This window comes from Mustela nigripes, chromosome 12 (assembly GCF_022355385.1).
Source record: "Mustela nigripes isolate SB6536 chromosome 12, MUSNIG.SB6536, whole genome shotgun sequence".
Classification (NCBI taxonomy): Eukaryota; Metazoa; Chordata; class Mammalia; order Carnivora; family Mustelidae; genus Mustela; species Mustela nigripes.
The window spans coordinates 28,367,525-28,395,442 of NC_081568.1; the positions used below are offsets into that span (position 1 = coordinate 28,367,525).

Sequence of the window (27,918 nt, forward strand, 5' to 3'; positions counted from 1 at the left end):
CTGTTTTGCTCTTATCAAGGCTCCCCTTGCCTCGGGTCCATCCAATATCTCTACATTGTCAGAAAACTCATTCTGAATTAGATACACACTCATTCTTTCTAGGCATTTTCCCTCTGCAAATTGGCTTCTTTCTGGCTCTGCCTTGGGCCAGCCTTCGCATAGTAGGTCCTGTTTGGGACTCTTCTGCTCCAAAGCTCTCAAGGGTCTCCATTTTCAAGATAATGATCTTGATCAAGATAATAAGGGGCACCTGGGTACTCAGTCAGTTGAGTATGTGACTCTTGATCTCCAGGGTCGTGAGTTCAAGCCCTATGCTGGGTTCTACACTGGGCATGGAGCCAACTTAAAAAAAAAAAAAAAAAAAGATAATGACAATGATTTGGCTCTGGGAAGACTGGTGGACTAAAATTATGGCTCTTGATACTCTAAGGATCCTGTCTTGTTTACATTTTGATGCATAAACCTCTGGCAGCCTGCCTGAATCCTAGTCACCATCTTTGGGAGAAGAGGAATTTCTAAACAGGTTCTAGAAACACAGTTTTTTGAAATAGGTAGTTTGTGGTCATTTTGCTTAAGGACTCTAATATAATAGGGAAATCCTGGATTTTAGTCTCACACCTAGGACTCTATACTCTTACCAGAGCACCTATAAAAAATATGTTAAAGATCACTAACCTACACCTACTTTTCTTATCCTTAGCCCCACAGATGGTTTTTTGCAGCATCGTGTGTTTATTAAGACTGCACTCTGGGGCACTGAATTCTGGCTCAGCTCTGTGACCTTAAGCATATTACTTAACTTCTCAGTTTACTCACTGGGGATATTAATAGTACTTGTGCCGTTTTATATTAGTTAATGCATGTATATACTTAGAATGATGCCTGGCGTATACTAAGTGCTCAATAAATGCTGTTATCACTGACCCATCCTGCCCTGCAAGGAAGACAGAGCCCACCCCAAGTCACCCACTCCTTCCTCTGCTGACCCCTACGACTGGTGTCACTGTCAATGTGTTCATCACTCTACAGTGTCCCCTAGTGGTCAGTGGCTTCCTGAAGACAGGAGCTGTATCTTAATCTTTATATTCCCCAGTATCCAGTGCAGAGCTCTGCATTTTCTAATTGCGTAAAAAGTGTTTTTAAAATCTTTTTTTAAAAAGATTTATTTATTTATTTATTTATTCATTTATTTGAGAGAGACCGAGAGCATGAGACTGGAGGAGGGGCAGGGAGAGAATCTTCAAACAAACTCCCCACCGAGCACCAAGCCAGACTCCGGGCTAGATCTCAAGACCCGTGAGATCATGACCTGAGCCAAAAGCAAGAAGCAGACACTTAACGGTGTGAGCCAGCCAGGCGCCCCATGTGCAATGAATATCTTTTAGAGAAGAGAGAAGAGCAGACAGTTCTGAACTACTCAACAGAATGTTTGACTCATTTTCAGAGACTTAAGAGGAGGTTATCCCTCTGCCACACGTTCTGTGTCACCTAGAAAATCTCCTCATATGGTCTTAGCTTCTTTCCCATCTCTATGGAAGAATAGTGAAACGTCTGCTGAGAAGAGGCTGGAAGAGGAAAAGAGGGAGGGAACAGAATCAGTGCGACTGCTCCAATCAGCAAGGCAGCCAGTTCCATTGCTTTGTGCTCTATGACCTTTCCGAGATGTCATTTTTCAAGACTTTCCCAGCAAGAGTACCCTACCTTCCCCCAAACTTCCCTTAGCATTATTGTACCACCCCAGAGTTTGTTGATCACAGTTTTGTTTACAAATACTATGGCAACCCCAGAAGCTCTGGTAAATCCAAAATATCTTGCCAGCAAATAAAACACAAGGCGGGAGCCATCATAGCCCTCTGGACTCGCAGCCTCACTGATAGGGTTGTTTTTTTTTTTTTTTTAAAGATTCCATTTATCCATTTGACAGACAGAGATCACAAGTAGGCAGAGAGGCAGGCAGAGAGACAGGAGGAAGCAGGCTCCCTGCTGAGCAGAGAGCCCGATGCGGGGCTCGATCCCAGGACCCTGGGACCATGACCCGAGCCAAAGGCAGAGGCTCCAACACACTGAGCCACCCAGGCACCACATCACTGATAGGGTTTTAAAGACATCTGTTTTATGTTCCTGAGTATGCATTGTACCACGACTTTCAGGGCATTTTTCTCCTTCAAAGGGGACATGTCCTATGGGACATTTTAAAAAACCCATTCCTCTTGCCAATAACCGCATTAGAGTTTAGCTTCAGAGCCCCACAGAGAGGATTATCAACTTTCTTTTTGATGTTCAAATTAGTAGTGGGACAGTACATCAAATGTGAACTTTTTTTTAATGTGTCCATATCCCTTTCCCTTTACCTGTTTAGTTTGTTTGCAGATCCTGATAAAAGGAGTCAAGTGCATGGAGTTTGTTGGGGAGGTGATCCCAGTAACAATGAAAAAAAAAAAAAAAAGGGAGATGAGACAGGAGAAAGAAGGCAACAAATAAACAGTGCCAGATAGAGCTCCCTTCTGCTGTAAATAACTGGAGCGTAACTCCATTTGGGAACATGAAGAGCCAGTTAGGACATGTGCTTTGAAGTTACCAAACCCAAGAGGGGAGGGAGCTGAAGATGCATTCATACACCAGTTTTCATGGGTCATGGTTGTTGACTGCTGTGTGGATAAGATAGAACAAAGCCTCAGGCACGTCTCACCTACTGAAAAAAAAGAAGTCTTAGGGTGTTAGAAGTCTGGCACTGCAGTGACAAGGCCAGAGGGGCCGAGGACAGCAGTCACCCCTAGAGGACCCTCCTTAGCCCTATGCCCAAGTATGGAGATTCTCCCCTTTATATTTGTATATTTTCATCTTTCGTAGCCTAAACAGAATGGCTATTGGTGATATGCACATGAGATTTCTCTTTGGCAGCAGTTCCTTTCCCACTAATTGAGGGTCACATCTGATTATATGTGCAGTACCCACATAAGATTAGAAAGAGGATTAGATCTCACTAAGTGTCCACACCACATATTTCCACCCTTCATCTCAAAGCTCTTCCCATAGTTGGTTATGGCTATATTGTCCTGCCAAGTCCTCCCTTCTCCATGCCAAATATCCTCAGATTCCTTAATAAGTATGTTAGAGTAACACCACCTGGTGTTTGAATAATGCTTTACTTACTTATGAGCCACAGAACATGGTCATACCATAGCTGTCATTCTTTCGGAGTCTTCTCATACCTTCCTCATCAACTCCACATCTGCCACTTTCTGTAAGTTTGGATCTTGTTGGTATAAGGAAACATAGTCAAATTGCCTGTAGACTAGGTATAACATGCTCTATATGACTGTCAAAACGATAAAGAATCTGGTATGTATGGAGGTAAGCAAGCAAGCAAACAAACTGGCCTTACACAATTTCATGGATGCTGGCAGAAGATACAAGATTCCAGGGTCAGAGACAAGACTTTACGACTCATGGCACAGCAAACAGCATAAACATCTGAATATTGGTGCCAGTTCCTCAAGCCCAAATTCCCACAAGGCAATGAGAAGAGAACCAAGTGACACCCACACACATAGGGGGTTGTTTTACAGGAAAGTTTATAGAACCTGAATCTTTTATAATGGCCAAAAAGGAAACAAAGCAAAAAGCCTGACCTTGGCTCTAGTGGGAGAAATCTTTTTTATCCGAGGTTTATAGGCAATCTTGTCTTTTGTTCTAGAAGATTCTATCTCTATCTTTCAAGACACTTGCTATATAAAAATCTTTGAGAAGATAGTCTAAAACAAAGGTCAGAAATGCAGAAACATGAGAATTGAATAATTGTCTCTCAATATTTACATAATAGGTGGATAAATGTAGATGAGTACATCAATTCTTATAAAGAATATTCTAGTTTCCAATTGACTTCCATTCTCATTTCAGAGGCACTTCATTGGCATTTTGGGAAATGGTATCTTTTATTTTACCTCTCATGTTCTAGCCACCCAATTCTCTGTCAAATCCCTTAATGAAAGAAATACATAAACACTTAAAATATAATAGTGGAGTTCCTACTTAAATAAACACTGAGTTTAAAAAAAAATTAAGTGAAGTGTTGCAGAACTTCTACCATGAACTGAAATGAAATGTCACGAACTAAATTACTGTTCCAGCTGAAACAACTAAAAAGCCAGATTAAATGATGACACAATGGTTTTCAAGACATTGAACAGCAGGTAATAAAACACAGCGAACACTAAAAGAGGAGAAAAAAATAAAATGAATCTGCAATTGTCCCACCTTACTGCTTAGAGAAGTTCTCAGGATGTGGAAGAAGAAGGAAAAATTAGCTGGAACCAGCATCATCCCTGAGTTGAAGAGACATAGCTGAGAGTCTGAGGAGACCAAAATGGGTAGAGTTTGCATAGGAGTGTACTGGAAAGAACAGGGCTTAATGAGGAGCTCTTGAGATCAGCAGATAACCCACCATAAGTCTTTGACTGAGTGCTGAACAACATTTGTGTATCAGGAAATTACCTGAAGCCCACTGAGGTCAGGGTGGTGGGGATACCCAATGAGATTAGACAAAAGGTCATACATTGCCAAAAAACAGTCCCTGGTTCCACAAACCAGAGAAGAAAACCTCACAGTTCAGGGCTATTAGCATATATACAAGTTTTACCTTCATAATGGGTGAAAATTAGTCCTAGACTAAAAGCTTTCTGGTCCTGCTTAACAAAATCTAAAAGCAAGACCCCAAAGAATCATACTGTTAGATTGGTAAGCTTAGTGATACCATAACAAAAGTATTCAAAATGAAAAACAGAAGAGACTGAAGAGAAAGATGAAGAGAGCATCAGTGAGATCCAGGCCAACTTCAAGTGGTCTGTTACATAGGTAATTGGAGTTCCTGAAGTAGGAAAAGGAGATAATAATAATAATAGAAATAATGGTCAGGAATTTAATGAAAACTATAAACTCACAGCTCTAAGACATTCAGCAAAATCCAATATTAGAAACATGAAGAAAACTGAAGTACCTCACAATGAGATTGCATTAATAAAGAGATTCCAGTGATAAAGAGAAAAATCTTAAAAACACACAGGGAGGTCATTATGTGGCCTATTACCAAGGTTATAATATGCAAAAAAAAAAAAAAAAGAAAAGAAAAAAAAGAAAGATAATTTACCAGATAATTATAGCACACTCCCAGTGAAAAGAATGCGATTTAGAAGGGACTAGAGCACATATTCCAAGTACTGAAATGGAATTCTATATCCAGCAAAAATATCTTTTTTAAAAAATATGAAATAATTAGGGTACCTGGGTAGCTCAGTCAGTTAAGTGTCTGACTTGTGATTTTGGCTGAGGTCATGATCTCATGGGTAGTGGAACTGAGCCCCCATCTGGGCTCCTCACTCAGTGCAGAGTCTGCTTGGGATTCTCTGCCTCTCTCTCCTTGCCCCTCCCCCTGCTCTTGAGTAAATAAAATCTTTTTTTTTAAAAATGTGAAATAATTGTTTTTTTAAAGATATAAAAGCTGAAAGAAGACATTACTAGCAGACCACAACTATAAGAAACATCAGATAAAGTAACTCAGGCAGATAGAAAATTTTATCATTAGAAATCTGGATATAAAGAGCACCAGAAAGTATAACTATGTAAATATAAATCAGATGTTTCCCTTATTGTTTAAATCTTTTGGAATGATAATTGACTTTAAAGAAAAAACATCGTGAAGCTTATAATGTATATAAAAATAGAATAAATAATAATAGCACAGAGGTTAAGAGGAAAAAATGAAAGTATATCATAATAAGGTTCTAATATATTTGAAATTATATATCACATGAGCATATATTATGATAAGTTAAAGATGTTTACTATTAAACACAAAGCAACCACTAAAAAATACAACAGCATTACAGCAATTATCCAAAAACAGAGACGAAATGGAATCATCAAAAATACTTAATTCAAAAGAAGCGCATGATATGGTCTGAATTAGCCCTTCATACTTCATATGTTGAAATCCTAACATCCAAGTAATGGCATTGGGAGTTGGGCCTTTGAGATGCGATTAGATCATGGTGACAGAGCCTTCATGAATGGGATTGGTGCCCTTAGAAAAGAGACTTTTGAGATACCCCATCTACTTCTATTGGGTAAGGACACAAACAGAAGTCTGCAACCGAGAAGAGTGCTTTCACCCAATCATGCAAGCATGTACCCTATTTTGGACTTCTAGTCTCCAGAATCACTGGAAGTAAATTTCTATTATTTTTAAGCCACTCAGTCTGTGGCTTTTTTTTTTTAAGATTTTATTTATTTATTTATTTGACAGACAGAGATCACAAGTAGGCAGAGAGGCAGGCAGAGCGAGAGAAGGGGAAGCAAGTCCCCCACCGAGCAGGGAGCCCGATGCGGGGCTCAATCCCAGGACCCGAGCTGAAGGCAGAGGCTTTAGCCCACCGAGCCACCTAGGCACCCCAGTCTGTGGCATTTTATTATAGCAGACTAAAGGTACAAAAGAAGAAAAAGAGAACAAAGAACAGATGAGACAAAGAGCAAACACAAAGCAAAGTGAAGATTTAAATTCACCTTTATCAATAGTCATATTAAACATGAATAGCCTAAACACTGTAATTAAGAGGATTTTTGAAAAAGAACTTGCTTCCTACCATAAACACTTTAAATATAAGAAACTAACAGGTTAAAAGGAAAAGAATGGTTTGGTAGGCTAAAAAATAGTCCCCTGAAAAATATCCACATCCTAATCCCTGGAACCTATGAACACATTACCTTATATGGCAAAAGGGATCCCACTCATGTCATTAAGGATCTTGAGATGACAAAATTTCCATGTGGACCTACTGTAATCATGAGAGTCCTTATAAGAGAGAGATAGGAAGGTCAGAACAAGAGAAAGCCATGTGACAGTGGAAACAGAGATGAGTAAGAGGATGTAATGACACTATGCTGTTGGCTATAAAGATGGAGGAAGAAGCCATGAGCCAAGGCTTCTAGAAACTAGAAACGGCAAGGAAATGGATTCTTTCCTACAGCTTCCAGAAGGAACAAACCCTGATGACACCTTGACTTCAACCTAAGGAGACCAATTTCAGGCTTCAAACCCAGAACTATAAAATAACAAATTGGTGTTGTTTAAAGTCACTAAGTTTATAGTCATTTGTTACAGCAGCAATAGGAAACTAATATAGATGGGGAAAGATGTGCCATGTTAACTAACACTAATCAGAATAAAACTAGAGTGACTCTTTTAATATGAGACCGATTTTAGAGTAAAGAATATTGCCAGGGATAGAGAAGCTCATTATGGAATGATAAAGGAATCTGTCAATTCTTCTGGAGAACATAACAATCCCAAAAAAGTTTTATCTAATAATAGAACTTCAAAAATGCATGAAACACAATTTGATGGAACTTTAGAACAAATTTTTTCAAATCTATAGCTATAAATACAGATTTTAATATCTATCTTTCAATAATATCCATCTCTTAATAATTCTACTAGAAAAAGTAGACAGAAAATCAGTTAAGATACGGACATCTTGAACAACAGTCAGCTTGACCTAACATTTCTAGAACATTCCACACAACAGTATACATATTCTTTTCATTTGCACACGGAACATAGACCACATTCTGAGCAATAAAATCTGTGTCAATTTAAGAGGATTCATGTCATATAAAGTATTTCTCTGACCACAGTGAAATTAAATTCTAAACCAATAACAGCAAGATACTTGGGAAATGCCCAAATATTTGGAAACTAAGTAATATAGGTTTTTGACAGTTTTATTTAGGTATAATTGACACGAAACTGTGTATATTTAAGGTATGTAAGTAATAAACTTTTAAATAACTTAATGGATCAAAAAATAAATGAAGGATAAATTAAAAAGTATTTTAAAATGAAAAAAAAAAAGAAAGAAAGAAAAACAATATCAAAATATGCAGGATGTAGCTATAGCAGTCCATAGAGATAAATATATAGTTGTAACTACTATATTAGAAAGAAAAAAGTTCTCAAATCAATGACTTCAACTTCAACTCTAAAAAATTTTAAAAAGACAAGCAAATTATACCAAAGAATTAAAGTAAAGTAGAAAGAAGGAAGGAATAAATATCAGAGCAAAAATTAATGACCCAAAACTGGAAAAATAACAAAAATCAATAAACCAAAAGCTGCTTGTTTGAGAATATCAATAAAATTGAAGAACCTTTAAACAGAATCATTAGAGGAAAAAGATAGGGAAAATAAAAATTAATAATATTAGAGATGACAGAGGTGACTACCTCAAATTCTACAGATAGTAAAAGAATCATAAGGAACTATTATGAGCAGCTTTATGCCAATCAATTTAACAATTTTTAAATAGACCAATTCTTTGAAAGTTACAAACTAACAAGGTTCACTCCGCGTGGTTCTTTTTCATGGCACCTCAGAGGTGGTCATCTGCTTCAGGGTGAAGCTGAACATCTCTTTCCCAACTACTGGCTGCCAGAAACTCATTGAAGGGGACAATAAATGCAAATTTATGAGAAGGATATGACCACAGAAGTGGGTGCTGATGCTCTGGGCGAAGAATGGAAGGATTGTGTGGTCCCAGTCAGTGGTGGGAATGACAGACAAGGCTTCCGCATAAAGCAAGGTGTCTTAACCCATGGCTATGTCTGCCCGCTACCATGTAAGGGGCATTCCTATTACGACCAAGGAAGACTGAAGAAAAAAAGCACAAATCTGTTCCAGGTTGCACTGTGGATGTTGATCTTAGTGTTCTCAACTTGGTTATTGTTAATTTTAAAAAAAGAGAGAGAGAGAGAAGGATATTTCTGGACACACTGATATTACTGTGCCCTGCCGCCTATGACTCAAAAGAGCTAGCAGAATCCGCAAACTTTCGAACCTCTCTAAAGAAGATAATGCCCACCAGTAGGTGGTGAGAAAGCCCCTGCACAAAGACAGTAAGAAACCAAGACCCAGAGCAATCAAGATTCAAAATCGTGTTACTCCCGGAGTCACACGACACAAATGTCAGCATATTGCCCAAATGAAATAGCATATTAAGAAAAATAAGGAGCAGCCTGCAAAATATGCTATACTTTTGGCCAAGAGACTGGAGAAAGCCAAAGAAAAACACCAGGAACAGATTGCCCAGAGAAGGAGGCTGTTCATTCTGGGAGCTTCTACCTCGAGGTGTGAATCCAATCAAAAATGAGATTTTCTAATAGTAATAAAAGATTAACATAAGATTAATTAATCTAAGATTAGACGTAAAAAGTCAGTCAGCATAAATAAATCTCAAAATAGAGTGAAAGTAGCCAGACAAAAAAGAGTTTACATGTGTGATTCCATTTATATAAATTTCTAGAAGGTGAAGACAACTCTCATAGGAAAGAAAGCAGATCTGTAGTTGCCTAGTGTGTGGGAGCGGTGTGACCAGGGCCCGGGAAGAGGGGAGAGGGCTGGCTTAGGAAGGGGCAAGAGGAAAAGTCTTGGACGTGATGATTATGCCCACTAGCTTGATTATGGTGATGAGTTCAGGGGTATATACATATGTCTAGACTTATCAAATTGTATACTTTAAGTATGTAAGTTTATTTTATGTCAATCAGTAAGCCACATTTATTAACGAAACGGAGTTTTTGGTTTTGGGGGTTTTTTTCCCCCCAATTTGAGAGATCGTTTCTATAAATCTCCAGTCAGTCCGCCTGCTTTTAAAGTTTGAATTTGAAGGACCGTCCAGCTATGTTCAAAGGGACCCACTTGAGACACGGAGGCATGTGCCTAGTCTACGCACATTTACTGCAACACGCAGAATTCCGCTCTGAAGACAGAGCAGGGAGAGAAGCTGGTGGGGCGGAGGGTATGGGCAGCAAGACTTGCTGGAACTACCACCAGAGCTACCAACACAAAAAAACTGCTTCATTGGCCCACCGTCTCCGCAGGCAATACACAGGGTACAAAGTTAGAAAAATCCATTTTCCTTACTTCTGGCCTGACGTAAGTATTCTCTGGCCTGAAGCAGGACAGCCTGTTCCAGCTAGCTTGCTAGTTACGCCATCCTGGCAGGCCGCATGCGCAGCAAGTTCTCTTCCAAGTTACTGCCTCCTGGTTAAGCCCTCAAGGGCATTGCTTCGGACCTCGCTATAGGCAAGCCAAAGATTTGCATTTTTTTGCGCTGGGGAACTCCACTGAGGGGGATCAGTTCTGGTGCCTGGAGTACACAGTGCAGTTTTGTTTGATCTATTAAGGGAATTGAGATGTTGTAACTCATTTGCAACTGATTTGATTTTACTCCAAAAGTATTTCCCTCCAGCCTAGACTTGGCTTTGTGTCCTGGAAATCAGGAGAACCGTATGTGGGTAAAAAGTAAAGAGGTCTAATGAGCAAAGAACTCAAGGTCTCTCTGCATAAGAATATTTTAATTACTTTCGAAGCCCTGCCTCCCTCCACCCACGGGTTCCCCGGGGGCGCGGGCGGCGGGGTTGGTGGGGGTGTGTTTCCTTCCACTGGGGTGGAGAACGGAGCTGCTGGGAATGCTGCTGGGGCTCCCAGAAATGCCACTACAGTTACCCTTGGCAATCTTTTATTGTGCAATGCCCTTTCTCAGGAAGATGAATACAAGCGGTACATACCGAGTGTCAGTCACACACTCAGCTACCACCGGTCTCATTAGGCAGACACTGAAAGGACCTTGAGGAAAAATAATGCCACGGAATCGGAACCCGGAATTCAGGGAAGAAGGGGGCAAGGGAAAGAAACTTCCTGCGACGGGGAAGCCACTTCCAGGCAAACAACATGACGCCCAGTACGGTCCATGTCCCTCCCTCTGAGAGCAAAGGCCATTTTAAATTCCATCCCTTTGTCACCCGTTCATCAGTACAGCCCCGCACGTGGGAGCCACAGGCACAGAGACACAATAGGGAGAGGTCTCCTGTCCTGGACAGGACAGCGCTTGTTTCTCCTAGAAAATCTGTGGAAGGAATGATGCACCAGGGTTGTTTGTTGTTGTTGTTGTTGTTTAAGATTTTTATTTATTTGACAGACAGAGATCACAAGTAGGCAGAGAGGCAGGCAGAGAGAGAGGAAGGGAAGCAGGCTTCCCTGCTGAGCAGAGAGACCGGTGCAGACTTGATCCCAGAACCCTGCGATCATGACCCTAGCTGAAGGCAGAGGCTTTAACCCACTAAGCCACCCAAGTGCCCCTGTTGTTTTTTTGTTTTGTTTTGTTTTTGTTTTGTTTTTAATCTAGACCATTTAGGAGAGAAAAACATCATTTCCTTCTACCCTTCTGAGTTCTCAGCTGAGACACCTGTGATGAAAGAGAGATAACAGGAGAAAAACAGAAGATCAGCATCTCTGCCTTAAGTAGTCACAGGAGATCCGCAAGGAAAATGAGTAAACCCCAGAGGTGGCTTTAGAATTCAGGATTAATGCCATCTTAATAGGGAAAGAGGGAGGGATGCAGCCCTCTTAGGAGACAGTAAATGACTGGAGGGAAAGATGAATGGGTCCTTAGAAGACCAGATGGGAAGGTAGGACAGTTAGTGACAAACTCTGGGCGTGGCATTAACTTATAGTCTCCTCTCCAGTTGTAAGAGTCAATCTTCCTCCCTTGATCACATTCACAGGGAGGGAGGGGCTTGAGGACAACTGAGTTCCTTTTGTACAACGTGTCTCGTGGCAGATAGGGGGAAATCGGGGAAAGACTTTTCCTGCCTTTACTGTTTTTCAAGTGCCTACAGCTCAAAATAATCAGTAGAACAAAACATACTGGGATGGCATGTCTTGAACTCCTGTCACATTTCTGCTGCCCTTGGGCCTAGAATTAGCTTTGAAATCTATGTGACTCACTTTACCTCCCTGGAACTCTATCTCTCCATCTGTAAAATGAGATTACACTCTAGTTTTCTAGCTTTAAGGCTGTATAAAAAGGAAACCACAGGTCCAAAATGGTGTCCCTTGGGTTAAGACCCCAAGTCAGTAAGCCAAGACTTCGTATTAACCTAACTCCAGTTAGCTTTAACCAGTCAGCATGGAATTTCCTGGTGAATATCAGAAAAGTCACTAATAGACCCCTCTGACTCCTCTTATGAGGACAACCTTGCCAAAGCAATGCATTCCTTGTTAATACACTCCTTTCTTCCTTCCTTTTACCCTTCCTCTGCCTCTGAAGACCTCTCTTTTGCTTTGTTCAGTGGCACTCCCTCTACTTGCTAGATGAGATGTTGCCTGATGCATCAATCATTTAATAAAGCCAAGTAGATCTCAGATTTACTTGGTTGAATTTTGGTTTTTGACAGATTTGGTGTCAGCGATAGGATCCAAAGTGAACTTTTGCCAGCACTCAGGGACAGTAAGAAACAAACATGGTGCCTTGCTAACTTTTGAGTTCCCTTTTGCACCATCTCTGCCGGCTGTCGCTGACTCCCTGTTGGTTTGGCTTCCCAGTCCAAGGTTGATGGGTCAGTGTGGACTGACAGATGGCTCTCACAGAGCACCTGTCCTTAGCCCTTGGTTTAGTCCACAGTTCCACACTGGAATCCCTCCCCCAGTCCCCAGCTGCCCTCCGCATTTCCTGGCATTTGCTGCTTTACTCTTTCCCCATTTCCAAACCACAGTCTCTGTGTATGGAGTCTGATGACTTTGTCTATGCTGGGAATTGCTGGGGGTGCACACAGCCTTCTCTTGGCCAGTCTTGTTTTGTGTAAATAAAGGCTTAGCTAATGGGATCCTTAAATTCTAAAAGAAACCTTCCAGGATACCTGCTTATCTCATTTCTAAAAACTGATGCAGAGAGCTGTGACTATCTATAAAAATGGCAAAATCTTACTAAAAACAAGCTAAAATTACAGGGACCATTATGGGAAACATTTTAATTAGATAAAATCATTTGAGAAGTACACTTGAAAGAAAGGGTTCCCAAATTACACTGAATGGGATACCTCTTTTAACTGGCAAGTAAGCGCCTCCAAAAGGTTTCAAGATTCCAAAATAGTTCCATTGAAAGGTTTCATCACAAAAGACTAATAAAATTAAAGATGTGGGGGGAACATGAGACTATAGGACTGGCGTAATACCTACTGCTCCCCTCTTTCCTCCTCTGAGTACTCATTCTAATCTAAATTATTTTTCCACTCTGAAAAGAGTACAGAACTGTAAACAAAATTTCTCCAAGTCAATGGCCCTACAGACACCCCCATATCTACCTTCACAGGAAGGGCTCCCAGATGGGCAACCCCAACTTTTCACACACTTTATAGTTCAGATGATATATGTCGTCTTTGTAACTCCTTTGTAAAGGAGTTAATGATTTCTTTGGAGTCTTCCAGGACAATAGATAACATCTAAGGAATGACCAGGCAGAGGCATCATGTACCCCTCCCCAAGACCACTGACTCCAGACACCTTGACATCAAGACCCCTGGCTCCAGGGCATAAGTGACTTATAAAGGACATCTGAGCACTTGTTCTTGTTTTGACCAAATTCCTGGATGCTTGAGAGGACACATAGACCAGACTACTGTCTTCAATAAAACCTTCAGACCCCAAGTAAAAATAAGACTCTCTCGTTCCTTTTGTGAGTCGACCAGAAGCTCCATCTGCTACGCTTTATCACTTACGCTAGTCAGTAAACTCTGCTCTCACTTCCTTTCTGCATGAGTTTGATTTCTGTCCCTCTCGAAACCAAGGACCCTTTTGACTGGTCCTGCAGAACCCCTTCTCGGTCCTTAGACTCAGCCAGCCTGCATCACTTTCTCTCCAAGAGAGAGCTATTGCTTTCTTGCTTGTCTCATTTTGCATATCTGGGCTCTGGCTTTCTGCCTGCCTGGCAAAGCCCTGGTGGTTGGTTCTCTCTTTGGGCTGTCTTTCGGAGTGACTTTGGATTTGGGGAACGTAATATCCTCTGCACCCTTGGGGGACCTGTCTTACACCCTAGAGGATGGGGGGAGGTTATTCAATACTGCCAAAAATATTTAAAATTAAAATTATGTTCCCAGAGGGAAAGAACCAAGTTGAGGATGATGCAGTAGGATAGGTAGATCAATCTCTGATGTCATTTAAGTTAACAACCCAATTCTCAGAGGAAATGAGAGCAACTGTCCTTATCTTACAAATCTTTTGTAAAAGAAAAGTCAGTTCTAGAGGCAATTTGAAATTCTTCTATTTTCTTACCAATCCCCAAACTTCCCCTGTTCATCAGAAAAGGTTAGTAAATTACTGGCCTTAGGAAACCGCCTTACAGAAACCCACATTCTTTCATTGTTCCTTGAAGTTAAACATCTTATCATGTCTTTGAAATGTAAACACAGCCCACAAATCACCTGTGACCAAAAGAAAAAAGGGGAAGAGGCCTTTTTAAAATACAAACTGCTAAAAGGTTACTTGTTCCCAAACTCTAGCACAGTTCCCTTAAGATTAATTTCAAGGACAGGGGCGCCTAGGTGACTCAGTCCTTAAGCGTCTGCCTTTGGCTCAGGTCCTGATCCCAGGGAGCCTAACATAAGGCTCCCTGCTGGGGGGTGGGGGGTAGCCTGCTTCTCCCTCTCCCACTCCCCTTGCTTGTGCTCCCTCTCTTGCTGTCTCTCTCTCTGTCAAATAAATAAATAAAATCCTAAAAAAAAAAAAAGATTAATTTCAAGGACAAATACAAGTCTTAAAAATCTTCTCCCAAATATTATTAACATAAGATCTTTGCATCAGTGTGTTTGTGTATATGTTATAATTATGAGTTATTGTTCAACCTCCAAATGGTATTGCTAAAATTAATTTGTAAAAGAGCTCTATTTAGTGGGTTTGAAGACAAGTACTTAGAAGGACTGGGCAATTTAAAGTACTTGAAATGGAGTGCCTGGGTGGCCCAGTTGGTTAAGTGGCTGCCTACAGTTCAGATCATGATCTCAGGGTCCTGGGATAGAGCCTGAGTTGGGCTCCATGCTCAGTGGGGAGTCTGCTTCTCCCTCTGCCCTTACCCCACACTTGCAGGAGGGTGATGCATGTGCAAAATACTCAAAAAGATGGAAACTAAACCAAATTTTTTCAAGTTCATGTGATCTGGGAAAATGGTCAATACAAAAGCAAGTTTAAGGCTAATGGTTTTATTAAAACAGATATGTCTTTAGAGTTCTCAGCATTAAATATATAACTTTTTTTCTACCTGATTTCCTAGCCAGTTAAGTTTATATAATCTCTTAAAAGATTTACCACTTAAAAAACTAATAGCTTGCAATAATGGCTGAAGTTATCCAATGTTCAGAGCAGCTTTGTAGGTAATCTAAACATAATTACTGAAAACAAGTGAATTAAATAAAAGTAAGCAAGATAAGTTTATCTGCCCTTTCCCACATCTTTTTGGGTAACCTAAAACCTTAAAGTTTTGCTGAAGGAGGTTTAAACAATATGTTAAATTCTTTAAATATCAAGATGATTTCCAAATAAGATAAAACACTAAAACATTAACTAGTAAACAGAGGTTTATCTACTTTGGGCTTCTTATTACAAAGAAACTAAAAGATATTTGGATGTGTTAGTGCTACACTGGAAAATTGAAAAAAGCAGATGCTTCAAAAAGTTATGAAATATATTCATAAATTTGCAAATCTAAAGAATCCTGGTGTAAAGTTCACAATGGCGTACTGGTAGGCGTTCACTGGAAATTAAGGGTTATGAGTTACAACTTCTAATTAATATAATTAAGACTATTGGAAATAATAAAGGAAACAATTCTATACACCAGGAAAGTGAGATGCATGTTTTGATAAGAAAAAGCATGAAAAGAGAAAACATTTTTGTTGAGAAAAAAGAAAGTAACTTTGTCCTAAAGTAAAACTCGTGTAAAAGGAGAAAATTGAAGGGGCGCTTGGCTGCCTCAGTCGGTGGAGCATGGGATGCGTGATCTCAGGGTTGTAAGTTTGAGCCCCAAGTTGGGTGTAGAAATTACTTAAAAATAAAATCTTTCTAAAATATAAATAAATAAATAAATAAAATTAAAAGGGAAAAGTGAGGACAAAAATCTAAATTTAAAAAGAAAGTTATAGATGTGTGGAAAAGAAATCCTTGGAAAGAACTTTTAATGTGTGATCCACCTGACTCCGACACAAGGCAGTGACAACGGGTTCTAGAAAGACTGTGACTCAACACAGATGAAGTCCATTCTGCTTCTGCAAAACATGGCCGCATGTTGCCAGACTACTGTTGTCCTCATGTCCTTATAACATGGCAACAGCCTGCTCCTACATCGGGAAAATTAAGGTGTTAAACCGGCTGTAAGTTAAATGAATTCAGGGTTATGAGAAAACCAAGAGAGTCGCTTTGCTTTGTTCTTCCCAGTTCCCTGACAAACCCCATTTTTTGGTTTTTGCATTCCTTCACCCAGCCTAGTGTGTTTCAGACGACTCAGATTATAAATAGATGTTAGTGGGGAAACTTCCCTAAAACTGCAAATACCATCTGCCAGCAATGTCTGATTTGTCAGGTCCATCATCCTGGAAAAACTGTTCTGGTCTCCAGAGGCCTCAGACCTCCTCCTAGAGCTGACCTTATTCATACAGCTGCCACTGCAGACCTGTTAGCGGTATGTGCTTGTTACTGTGTGTATATTTTCTGGATGGCCTGAAGCCTTTCCTGATGCTCTCATTGTGGGGAAAAAGGGGGGAAAAACTGTTTAAAAAAAATGAGTTTTCCAGGGACACAGGGGTGGCTCAGTCGGATGAGCATCTGACTCTTGATTTTGGCTCAGGTCATGATTTAGGGGTCCCAGGATCGAGCTCTGAGTCAGGTGCCACGCTGGGAGGGAATCTGCTTGAGGATTCTTTCTCCCTCTGTCCTCTCTCCCTACTCACACTCTCTTTCTCTTTCCCTCTCAAATAATCAATCAATCAATCAATCAATCTTTTGGAAAAAATGTGTCTCCCACTTGCAATAGACCTTCTGTAATACCAGTGACCAAGGCTCCCACTTCATTGAGCAAATCACATGAGGCTTATCTAAACCTTGTGAACTTCATGATCCCTTGCTGTCTCGTGCTGGTGCAGCCATCTACAACCAGTCTCTAATGCCTTCTGCTCAAGCTTGTGATCAGCAGGCGAAATAAGTCTTCCTGGGTCCCAGTTCAAAGGATTCTGTCGATCAACAGTTTAGAACCTGGGGATTAGGTATTCCAGAACATCATTAGAGAAATCCAGCTCTCGAGCCCCACTGAAAAGGAGCTTAGCAAGTGCTGCTGACCACTGACACTGCAATAGAGCTAGAAGGTAGCAAGCCCTGGCTTCACATTGCAAAGCTAAAGAAGCCTCCATGTGGCATGTGGTTCTGTACAGAGACCTCCAAATCAAACTGACGAGGAAGAGAAGTAATTGACTTTCAGGCAGACTATTTCTGCCCAAGACGGCAGATCAAGACTTCATAGTCTAAGTGAACATGAAACACTTTCTCCATTTTCTCCTTTCCTTTACTCTGACATGGGCCTGGAAAGATAATACCTCATCTTCCTCTCCCCAGCCATTGCTAAGGATGGGGGTAAGCTCTGGAATTTAGGACATTTTATTTCAGGCTAGGGGGAAAAAATAGAACTGTGCCCCTAACTTTTCACAAGCAAAATAATACATCTCTTTGGTTGACTCCTCTGAATTCACATCGTTGAGTATAAAAGAATGTTCCGGGGCACCTGCGTGGTTCAGGTGGTTAAGTGTCTGCCTCTGGCTCAGGTCATGATCCTGGGGTCCTGAGATCAAGTTCCGCACCGGCCTCAGTAGGATCCTGCTTTTCCTTTTCCTTCTCTACTTTCCCCTGCCCCTCTTCCCTGCTCATTCTCTCTCTCAAATAAATAAAATCTTAAGAAAAAAAAGAATGTTCCAGGAAGCTTTCATGATTCAGGATTTACTCCTTTTGGCAGGTCCCTAGCTTCCCTGGCTAGGGATAAATGTAAATAAGGCTCTGATCAAGAGCCTCTCCTTAATTCTTAAAGTTAGTACAGAATCTGCTGCTAAAGCAATAGTTGCCCAACAAAGACAGCTCTCTGGCCCAAGTTGTTCTTGCTAATGAACAGCTCTTCATTATCTTTGAGCTGAGCAAGGAGGTGTCTGTGCTGTGGCCAACACCCCGTGCTGTACCTAGACTAACACTTGTTAAGAAATTAAAACTCAAATCCATAAAAGCAAAAACAAGTCAGTTGGCTTAAAAAGGTGATTCTTTCCTCGGGACCTTCCTTTGACTTAAGGATCTTGTTTGGTTTGGGTATTGGGAACCATGGTTTCAAAGTATACTCCAAACACTCGGAGTTATCTTGCTTATAGTAATCATAATAATCTCCCTGGCAAAAGCTCTAAATGCATGTTCCCAGCTGCTAACCACCAAGCAAATGATCACCCTACAGCTGGAACGTCAGAAAAGGAACACAGAGGGTGACCAGTTTAACGAACGTGAACCTAAAGTTGGAACCTATGAATATTACAGGGGTGAAGCAAAAACCTCATGCCTTGGGAATGCCATGCAGAGGATCAATGAAGGCTTCCAGAACCACAGAGTGGTAGCTGAGAGTGGTGCTAATGTCTTACATTTTGATCAGATCTCTGAGTTAAGCTAAGAATCGGATCAAAAGAAAGGAATTGTTCCCAAAAAAAGAGGGAAGTTTAAAAAAAAAAAAAAAAGCACACACACCCAAAATGATGTCACTTAGCTGAAGGCCCGCAAGTCAGTAAACCAAGACTTAATACCTAACTCATCTCCAGTTTCAATCCCCTAGGAATGTAACCTTTAACCAATCATCATGGAATTTCCTGGTCAATACCAGAAAATTCTGATAGACCCCTTCAGTTCCCGGCAGGAGGGCAACCTTGCCTAAACATTGCATTCTTTGCTGAGAAATTTCTCTCTTCTTTTTGTTATGCCCCCTCTCTGCCTTTAAAAACCTTTTTTTTCATTTAGCTCTCCTCTGTGGGCTAGATGGGATGTTGCCCTGATATGTGAATCACTTAATAAAACCAATTCCATCGTCAGATTTATTTGATCGAATTTTTTTCTTTTTTAACAGATTCATGAGCAGAATTAAGAAAATCCACTTTGGGTTGCCTCTGGAACCCTGAACTCATAGGAAATCAATCATAATGGCCCAGAAAGTAAAATTTGTCCACAAAAGAGAGCTGTTCTACTTTGATTTGTTTTGCTGCATTTTACTTTTTGGGTAGCATTTGTGGCGCTTACTGATAAATAAAACAATTGATCGGAGCTACAAGGAGCCAAAATTGCAAGGGCAGAAATGATTTCATAAGAAAAACGTTTCCCTGGCTCTCTGCGCCTGCAAACCTCCTTTCTGCATACAAAGATCAGGCCACCTTTGAGATTTTAGACTCTTAGTAGAAAGGCACAAAATTCCTATTTTGAATATTTCATGTAGAACTCCGAACCTAAATCTACACAGATTATCTTAAAAGTTCATAGTTACTGCTTCAGTTTATCTGGTCTTCATTCCTTTTAATAACATTTCACCAAATTTCCTTCTTTTTTCTTTTTAAAGTCTTTTTTTTTTTAATTTTTTTTTTATTTTTTAAAGATTTTTATTTATTTATTTGACAGAGAGAAATCACAAGTAGTCGGAGAGGCAGGCAGAGAGAGAGAGAGAGGGAAGCAGGCTCCCCGCTGAGCAGAGAGCCCGATGCGGGACTCGATCCCAGGACCCTGAGATCATGACCCGAGCTGAAGGCAGCGGCTCAACCCACTGAGCCACCCAGGCGCCCCTTTTTCACCAAATTTCCTACGCAGAACGCCCTTTGTCCAACATCATGGAGTTCTATGCATCAGAGTTTTTTATTCCACACCACAGAACCCACTCTAGCTAGTCTGAGCTGGAGATAAAGTTCTTTTCTTTCAGGATATCAGGGTGGGAGGGGGTTTTCACCTGTGACCTTGTAATCAGCGACCCAATCCAAATTACAACTACCTGCTGTTGCTACCTGGGTAAACTAAGTCAGTGGAGCATCAGCTGACCTTTCCCTTCTTCTCTGTGTCTTCCCAGTTTTACTGAGATATAATTGACATATAACATCATCTAAGTTTAAGGTGTGTAGCATAATAATTCGATGCATGTATATAAAGTAAAATGATTATCATGACAAATTTAGTTAAAATCCATCACCTCACATGTTCCAATGTTTTTTTCTCTTGTGAGGACGTTTAAGATGTATCCTAGCCATGTTCAAATAAACAATATAGCATTATTAACTCTAGTCAGCATGATACACCTTACCTCCCCACAATTAATTACTCTTAAAACTGGAAGTTTGTCCTTTTCGACCACCTGCACTCGTTCTCCTACCCCCAGCTCCCCATCTCTGACAACCATCGATCTGTTCTCTATGTCTCTGAGGTTTTTTTTGTTTTTTTTTTTTTTTTTTTGCAGATTCCACATGTAAGTGAATATGTATTTGTCTTTGTCTGGCTGGCTTATTTCACTCAGCATAACACCATCAGGGGGCATCCATGTTGTCACAAATGACAGAATTTCCTGGGTTCGTTTTTTTTTTTTTTTTATGGCTGAATAATATTTCACTGTATACATTTACCACATTTTCTTTATCCAGTCATCTATCAATAGACTCTTAGGTTGTTTCCATGTCTTAGCTACTGTAAATAATAGCTGCAATGAACAGGGGGATGCAGGTATCTTTTCAGAATAGTGATCTTGTTTCCTTCAAATATATACCCAGAAGTAGGATTGCTGGATCACAGGTTAGTTCTTTTTTTTTTTTTTTAAAGGAACCTCCATACCATTTTCCATAGTAGCTATACCAATTTACATTCCCATCAACATATATGCTTGGTGATGAGGGCTATCCCTGTGGATAGATTACACTGTGATGTGAAGCAAGGAGAGAGTTTGGAAGTAGTGACAGGCAGTGGGGAGGAAGCAAGCATGTGTAGCAGATGGCTCTGATGTGAGAGTCATACCCTTGGCCCACCTCTGATTTCACCTGTGCCCCACCTCACACCTGCTGCATAGTTTTCCTGCATTTCAGTCCTTCTGCATTCTGCCGGGCCTTTGCAGGATAGGCTAGTGCAGACTGTGGGAGCAGGAATTTCATGTCCCCAAAGGCAATTCAGCACAAGGTACAGTAGAGTAGGTAAATGCTCCAGCCTCCCCATCTTCAGGTAGACAGTCTGGAGGAGCAATGGTATTGATGAGGTTACTGCTATAGGCAACTGAGGTGTAATATTTTGGGACCTCCTGAGAAAGCCTGTTGAATGCACCTCAGAATTATACCACTGAAGGACAAGAACATTAGGGCATTGAGGGTAACGACTGTTTCACACAGTAGCAGGTGAACTCTGGTGGGTTAAAGAGATATAAGAAATGCTATTAGCAGCATCTGCCTTAGTCACCCTTAGTAGTTCCCAGATCTGCTCACGCCCTACCCTCATTTCACTCTCTAAATGATGCTTAAGGGTAAAAGCCGGAGTCCCCACTGCTGCAGCTAAGACAGTTAATGGGAAACCTGAAGTCCCTTTGGCCTCTGCTAGACCCAAAGCAACTGATTTTACTTTCTCCTTCCCTTTGCATCCATTCTAGTTGGATCTCACACTCAGTCAGAACTTTTGCATTCCTAGGTTGCTTTTCCTTGAGACCATGCAGATCTTTGAGATGTCTGACCTTGATCTCCTTAATCCTTTGTTGCCGAAACTGCCCTTCCTTCAGGCACAGAATTATCAGAGGCTCCTTGATGGATCTACTGAGTTCAGACCCTGTACAGCCTTACAACAAAAAAATCAGTCTCATGATTGTCAGTATTGATTACCACCACCAGTATACTAACTTTTTTTTTTTAGCCTTGCATAGTCTATTGACACAAGAGTATCAGTCATAACATTACATCCAGTGGAATCCCAGTTGTGTCCCCTAGTAGAAGTGTTATCTCCTTGGAGACCAGGACCTTAATTCTGTAGACCCTAAAGTTGTATGAATAGGAAATTAAAACTCCCTAATTGGGACAGTGGTGGTGAGAGTGAGGGTAGTCGGTTCAACTTCCATCCCTCAGTTCCATCTTGTATTTTAGCTACCAAAGACAAAGTAATCTACCCAATAATCTACCAAGGACAAAGCACCATGTAATACACTTAGATCCTTAAAAGTGTTATTCTCCAAGCTGGAGCCTTGTCTGTGTCTTTAAGAGGACATTCCAACTTTTTATCATGCTGGCAGCTTCTAGGAGATATAATATATAAGGACAAATGGATTCCATGGTCATAGCCCACTGTCACACCTCCTTATGGTAAAGTAAAGTAGCTATCTGGGTTGCTTGATCCAAGGCAACATTAGGCAGGATCTTACATCAGTAATTCAGAAATTCTACTTTCAGTTAGGTGTTAGCCAAGACATCGTGGGCAGAGATGGCAAACCTGCACCTGGAATACTTATACTTATCAATATCAAGTGGAAAGATTTACTTTCCCTTATGGTAGAAGAGATCCGATGGAATCAACTTGCCACCAACGAGATGGTTAGTATCCTTGAATGGTAGTATCTATCAGATCAAGGGCTCAGCACTATTACGTGGGCTAACACGTTGGACATTGAGCAATGGCAATTACTAGATCGGCCTAAGTGAGAGAGAACACAACAATAGTTGGACCCATACAGGACATCTATGCTTGACATTATTGCCACACTCTTCATGGGCCCATGTGTATGCAGTATGGTGGCTGAGGACACGCTGGCTGATCTCGAAGGGCTGAGTTATCATGTCCACTCGTTCAGTGTATTCCCTGTGGTGGATACTCTTCGATGACCATTTATCTGCTGATTCCCCCAGAAGAAAAATTCCACCCACACTTCTAAAATGTGCTTGTACACAATAAAGCAAACTCCCATATTATCGAAGAAGGCCTTTGGCAGTAAAGAGGAGAAATGCAGGTGCTTGAGAAGGGAAGCTGTCAGCTTGCCAAAAACTGTCTGCAGCTGCTGGTATACTCAGGTGAGAGAAGGTGATAGGGGGGGGGGGGGTATCAAAAGCATCTGCTATAAAGAGAATATGTGTCAAGTCTCATGCTATCTTACAGAAGCTAGAGGTTTGAACAAAAGCTTCCCAAGCACAAGCAAGATTAAAAGAAATTAAATAGAAGCTGTATAGAGATACAACAAAAAGAGGATAAAGGAATATACATGCAAAAGACAAGTGAATTACCAAAAGTGGAAACTCAAGAAATAAGCAGATTTTCTTAGAGTATGTCCTATAGAAGAATTTTTTTTAATATTTTATTTATTTATTTGACACACACAGAGAGCTCACAAGTAGGCAGAGAGGCAGGCAGAGAGAGAGGGGGAAGCAGGCTCCCTGATGAGCAGAGAGCCTGATGCGGGATCCTGACTGAGATCCTGACCTGAGCTGAAGGCAGAGGCTTAACCCACTGAGCCACCCAGGTGCTCTCTATAGAAGAATTTAATAAGAATACCACTTAAAAAAAAAAAAAAAAGAATACCACTTCAGTAAAGAAAGAGTACAAAGATCATATAACAACATGGCATGGAAAAGGAGATGCAGAATGCTAAGAGCATATTGAAAATATCCCAAAACCCTCCCCATTTATATCAGATAAGTAACCAGCATCCAGCAAAAGATGAAATAGATATGCCTGAATTTTACATTAAGGGTATGAAGGAACATGTTAAGAGAAAAAGAGTGAATATATAAGAAAAACAAAAGAAATGAAATGAATGAAGATAATATGCTAGACAGAGAGGACAAAGACAATTCGTCCTAAATATATATGTGTCCTTGAAGAAAAAAGAGACAATAGTAGGGGGGCAATGTATTCACAGATGTAAGATCATATAAATTCTCCTTGAAGGAAAAAAGAACAGAATCTGTAAACTTGGAAGAGTACATGACATACCAGGTAAAATTGATACAACATGATGTCATGACATAGTTTAGTTCAACTACTAAACTTCAGGAATAAAGGTATCTGTGTGCGTACAATATTTCATAATAAAATATGTAAATCAAAAAATAAATAAAGGGAGACTTCTGGGCAGGAAAAAAAGTCATAAATAAGGGCAAAATTTCAGGATGACCCGAGGCTTATACCTAGAAATTTTAATTACAGAAGTCATTGGAATAATGTGTATCAAGTTCTGAAGAGTAAGTCCATAGATATACTCAAACAAGCACAAAAAACACAGATAGAAATTTCCAACTATGTGAAATATTAGGCTTCTTTAAAATACTGAATTCTAGCTTTTTCGCAACAGGTTTGCTGCCAGAACACAGGTGTCGTGAAAACCACTGCTCAACCTAAACCAGAATGGGGAAGGAAAAGACTCATATCAACATTGTCATCAGACACGTAGATTCAGGCAAGTCTACCACTACTGTTCATCTGATCTACAAATGTGGTGGGATCGACAAAAGAACTATTGAAAAATTCGAGAAGGAGGCTGCCGAGATGGGAAAAGGCTCCTTCAAGTATGCCTGAGTCTTGGATAAACTGAAAGCTGAACGTGAACGTGGTATCACCATTGATATCTCCCTGTGGAAATTCGAGACCAGCAAGTATTACGTGACCATCATTGATGCTCCAGGACACAGAGACTTTATCAAAAACATGATTACAGGCACATCCCAGGCTGACTGTACTGTCCTGGTTGTTGCTGCTGGTGTTGGTGAATTTGAAGCAGGTATCTCTAAGAACGGGCAGACCTGTGAGCATGCCCTTCTGGCTTACACACTGAGTGTAAAACAACTAATTGTCGGTGTTAACAAAATGGATTCCACTGAGCCACCCTACAGCCAGAAGAGATACAAGGAAATCGTTATGGAAGTCAGCATCTACATTAAGAAAATTGGCTACAACCCCGACACAGTAGCATTTGTGCCAATTTCTGGTTGGAATGGTGACAACATGCTGGAGCCAAGTGCTAACATGCCTTGGTTCAAGGGATGGAAAGTCACCCATAAAGATGGGAATGCCAGTGGAACCACACTGCTTGAAGCTCTGGATTGCATTCTGCCACCAACTCGTCCAACTGACAAGCCCTTGCGTCTGCCTCTCCAGGATGTCTACAAAATTGGTGGTATTGGTACTGTCCCTGTGGGCCGAGTGAAGACTGGTGTTCTTAAGCCTGGCATGGTGGTCACCTTTGCTCCAGTCAATGTTACAACTGAAGTCAAGTCTGTTGAAATGCACCATGAAGCTTTGAGTGAGGCTCTCCCTGGGGACAATGTGGGCTTCAATGTCAAGAACATATCTGTCAAAGATGTTCATCGTGGCAATGTGGCTGGTGACAGCAAAAATGACCCACCAATGGAAGCAGCTGGCTTTACAGCTCAGGTGATTATCCTGAACCATCCAGGCCAAATTAGTGCTGGATATGCATCTGTGCTGGCTGGATTGTCACACAGCTCACATTGCTTGCAAGTTTGCTGAGCTGAAGGAGAAGATAGATCGTCATTCTGGAAAAAAGCTGGAAGATGGTCCCAAGTTCTTGAAATCTGGTGACGCTGCCATTGTTGATACGGTTCCTGGCAAGCCTATGTGTGTTAAGAGCTTCTCTGACTCTCCTCCTCTGGGCCATTTTGCTGTTCGTGACATGAGACAGACGGTTGCTGTGGGTGTCATCAAAACAGTGGACAAGAAGGCAGCTGGAGCTGGCAAGGTCACCAAGTCTGGCCAGAAAGCTCAGAAGGCTAAATGAATATTATCCCCAATACCTGCCACCCCAGTCTTAATCAGTGGTGGAAGAACGGTCTCAGAAATGTTTGTGTCAATTGGCCATTTCAGTTTAATAGTAAAAGACTGGTTAATGATAACAATGCATCATAAAACCTTCAGAAGGAAAGGAGAATGTTTTGTGGACCATTTGGGTTTTTTTTGTGTGTGTGGCAGTTTTAAGTTATTAGTTTTTGAAATCAGTACTTTTTAATGGAAACAAATTGACCAAAAATCTGTCACAGAATTTTGAGACCCATTAAAACAAAAGTTTAATGAGAAAAAAAAAATACTGAACTCTAGGAAACAAACTGAGCTTTGCTGGAGGGGAGGTACGTTAGGGGAAAATGGTGACTAGGTGACAGGCACTAAGAGGGGCACTTGACGTAATGAGCACTGGGTGTTAAACGCAACTGATGAATCTCTAAATTCTACCCCTGGAACTAATACTACAATATATGTTAACTAAATTGAATTTACATAAAGAATTTTTTAAAAAACCATATCTTCCAAAAAACCTACTTAATGATGAAATCTAGCCCTGGAAGCCAGAGATCAAAATAGTCCAGAGTTCAAGAATCTGAAATGGTAAAAATCAATGTAAAAAGGATTAGTGATGTGCTCCCAATCTATTTAAAGTAGCTCTAAGCAACCGGATAAATGTTTTTTTATTTCAGATAAAAACATAAATATTGATTCAACAATTAAACAGAAGTCATTAATGATATAACATAGCCAAAAATAATACAAACCAAATTGACCTAATATTTATAGAACACTATACCCAACAATTTCAGAATATTCACTCTTTTCAGATCATGTGGAATGTTTATAAAGAAATACCATATACTATGCTATACAATAAATCTCAATAGAATGAAAAGTACTAAGATCATACAGAGTAATATTTGTGACCATAATGAAAATAATTAGAAGCCAATAAAGAAAAAATATATGAAAATACCCAAATGTTTGGAATAAATCACAATAGAAACTAGAAAATATTTTTAACTGAGTGGAAATGAAAAAAATAATACAAGAATTTATTGGATGAAGATGAAACAGTCTTACAAGATAACTTAAACAATATTAATTTTTTAAATAATTACTCTTTTAAGAAGCCTCTAAAGTCAATGAGCAAAGCTTTAATTTTAAGCCAAGAAAAAGAAGAACAAATTCAATCCAAAGTAGAAGGAAAGAAATATTAAAGTTAAGAGCAGAAATTAGTGGTACTTCCAATAGAAAAATAACAGGGAGAAATCAATAAAAATAGTCTGTTTCTTTGGTTTTTGTTTGTATGCTTGTTTGTTTGAGAGAGAGAAGAATATGGGAGGGCAGAGAAAGAATCCTAGGCAGGTTCCACACTCATGGCAGAGCCCAACACAGGATTCGATCTTAATACCTTGAGACTGTGACCTGAGCTGAAATCAAGAGTCAAACATTTTACTGACTCAGCAACCAAGGTGGCCCCAAAGACTGATTCTTTGAAAGAGTAAAATGGATACTCTCTCAGTAGAGACGTTACAGCAATTAAAAAGCTAATAAAAAAATATTACAAATAATTTGGATCCCATAAAATTGACAAAACATATAAAATGAAAAATTCATTGAAATACACAAATTACTTAAACTTAGGACAAAGTAGAAGAATATCAATCCGTGAAGCCACTTTGGCAAATAGTATGGAGGTTCTTCAAAAAATTAAAAATAGAACTACCATATGGTGTACCAATTCTACATCTGGGTATTTACCTAAAGGAAATAAAAACACCAACTGGGAGTACCTGGGTGGATCAGTGGCAGAAGGCAGAAGCCTCTGCCTTTGGCTGAGGTCACGATCTTGGGGTCCTGGGATCGAGCCCTGTTCTCTGCTCAGCGTGAGCTTCTTCCTTTCTTTCTCTGCCTGTCTCTCCACCTACTTGTAATCTCTGTCTGTCAAATAAATAAAATCTTTAAAAAGACCAACTGGAAAAGATATTCTCATCCTCTTGTTTATTGCAGCATCATTTATAACAGCCAAGACATAGAAGCCACCTAAGTGTCCAACAATGGATGAATAAAGAAAATGTATATATACTATGGATTATTATTCAGCCATAAAAAAGAAAAAAATCTTCTCATTTGTGACCACATGGATGTACCCCAAGGGAAGTTTGCTAAGTGAAATAAGTCAGAAGAGAAAAACAAACGCTGTGTAACTTTCATATGCAGAAACAAAACAAAACAACACTACT

General features: G+C 40.2%; 2 pseudogenes; both read left to right on the forward strand.

Moving 5' to 3' along the window:
• LOC132027489 (small ribosomal subunit protein eS6-like) overlaps positions 1–9,200 on the forward strand; it is a 43,474-nt pseudogene extending 34,274 nt beyond the window's left edge.
• Positions 9,201–24,241: 15,041 nt separating this feature from the next.
• LOC132027751 (elongation factor 1-alpha 1-like) lies at positions 24,242–25,751 on the forward strand (annotated as a pseudogene).
• The last annotated feature ends 2,167 nt before the right edge of the window (positions 25,752–27,918 follow it).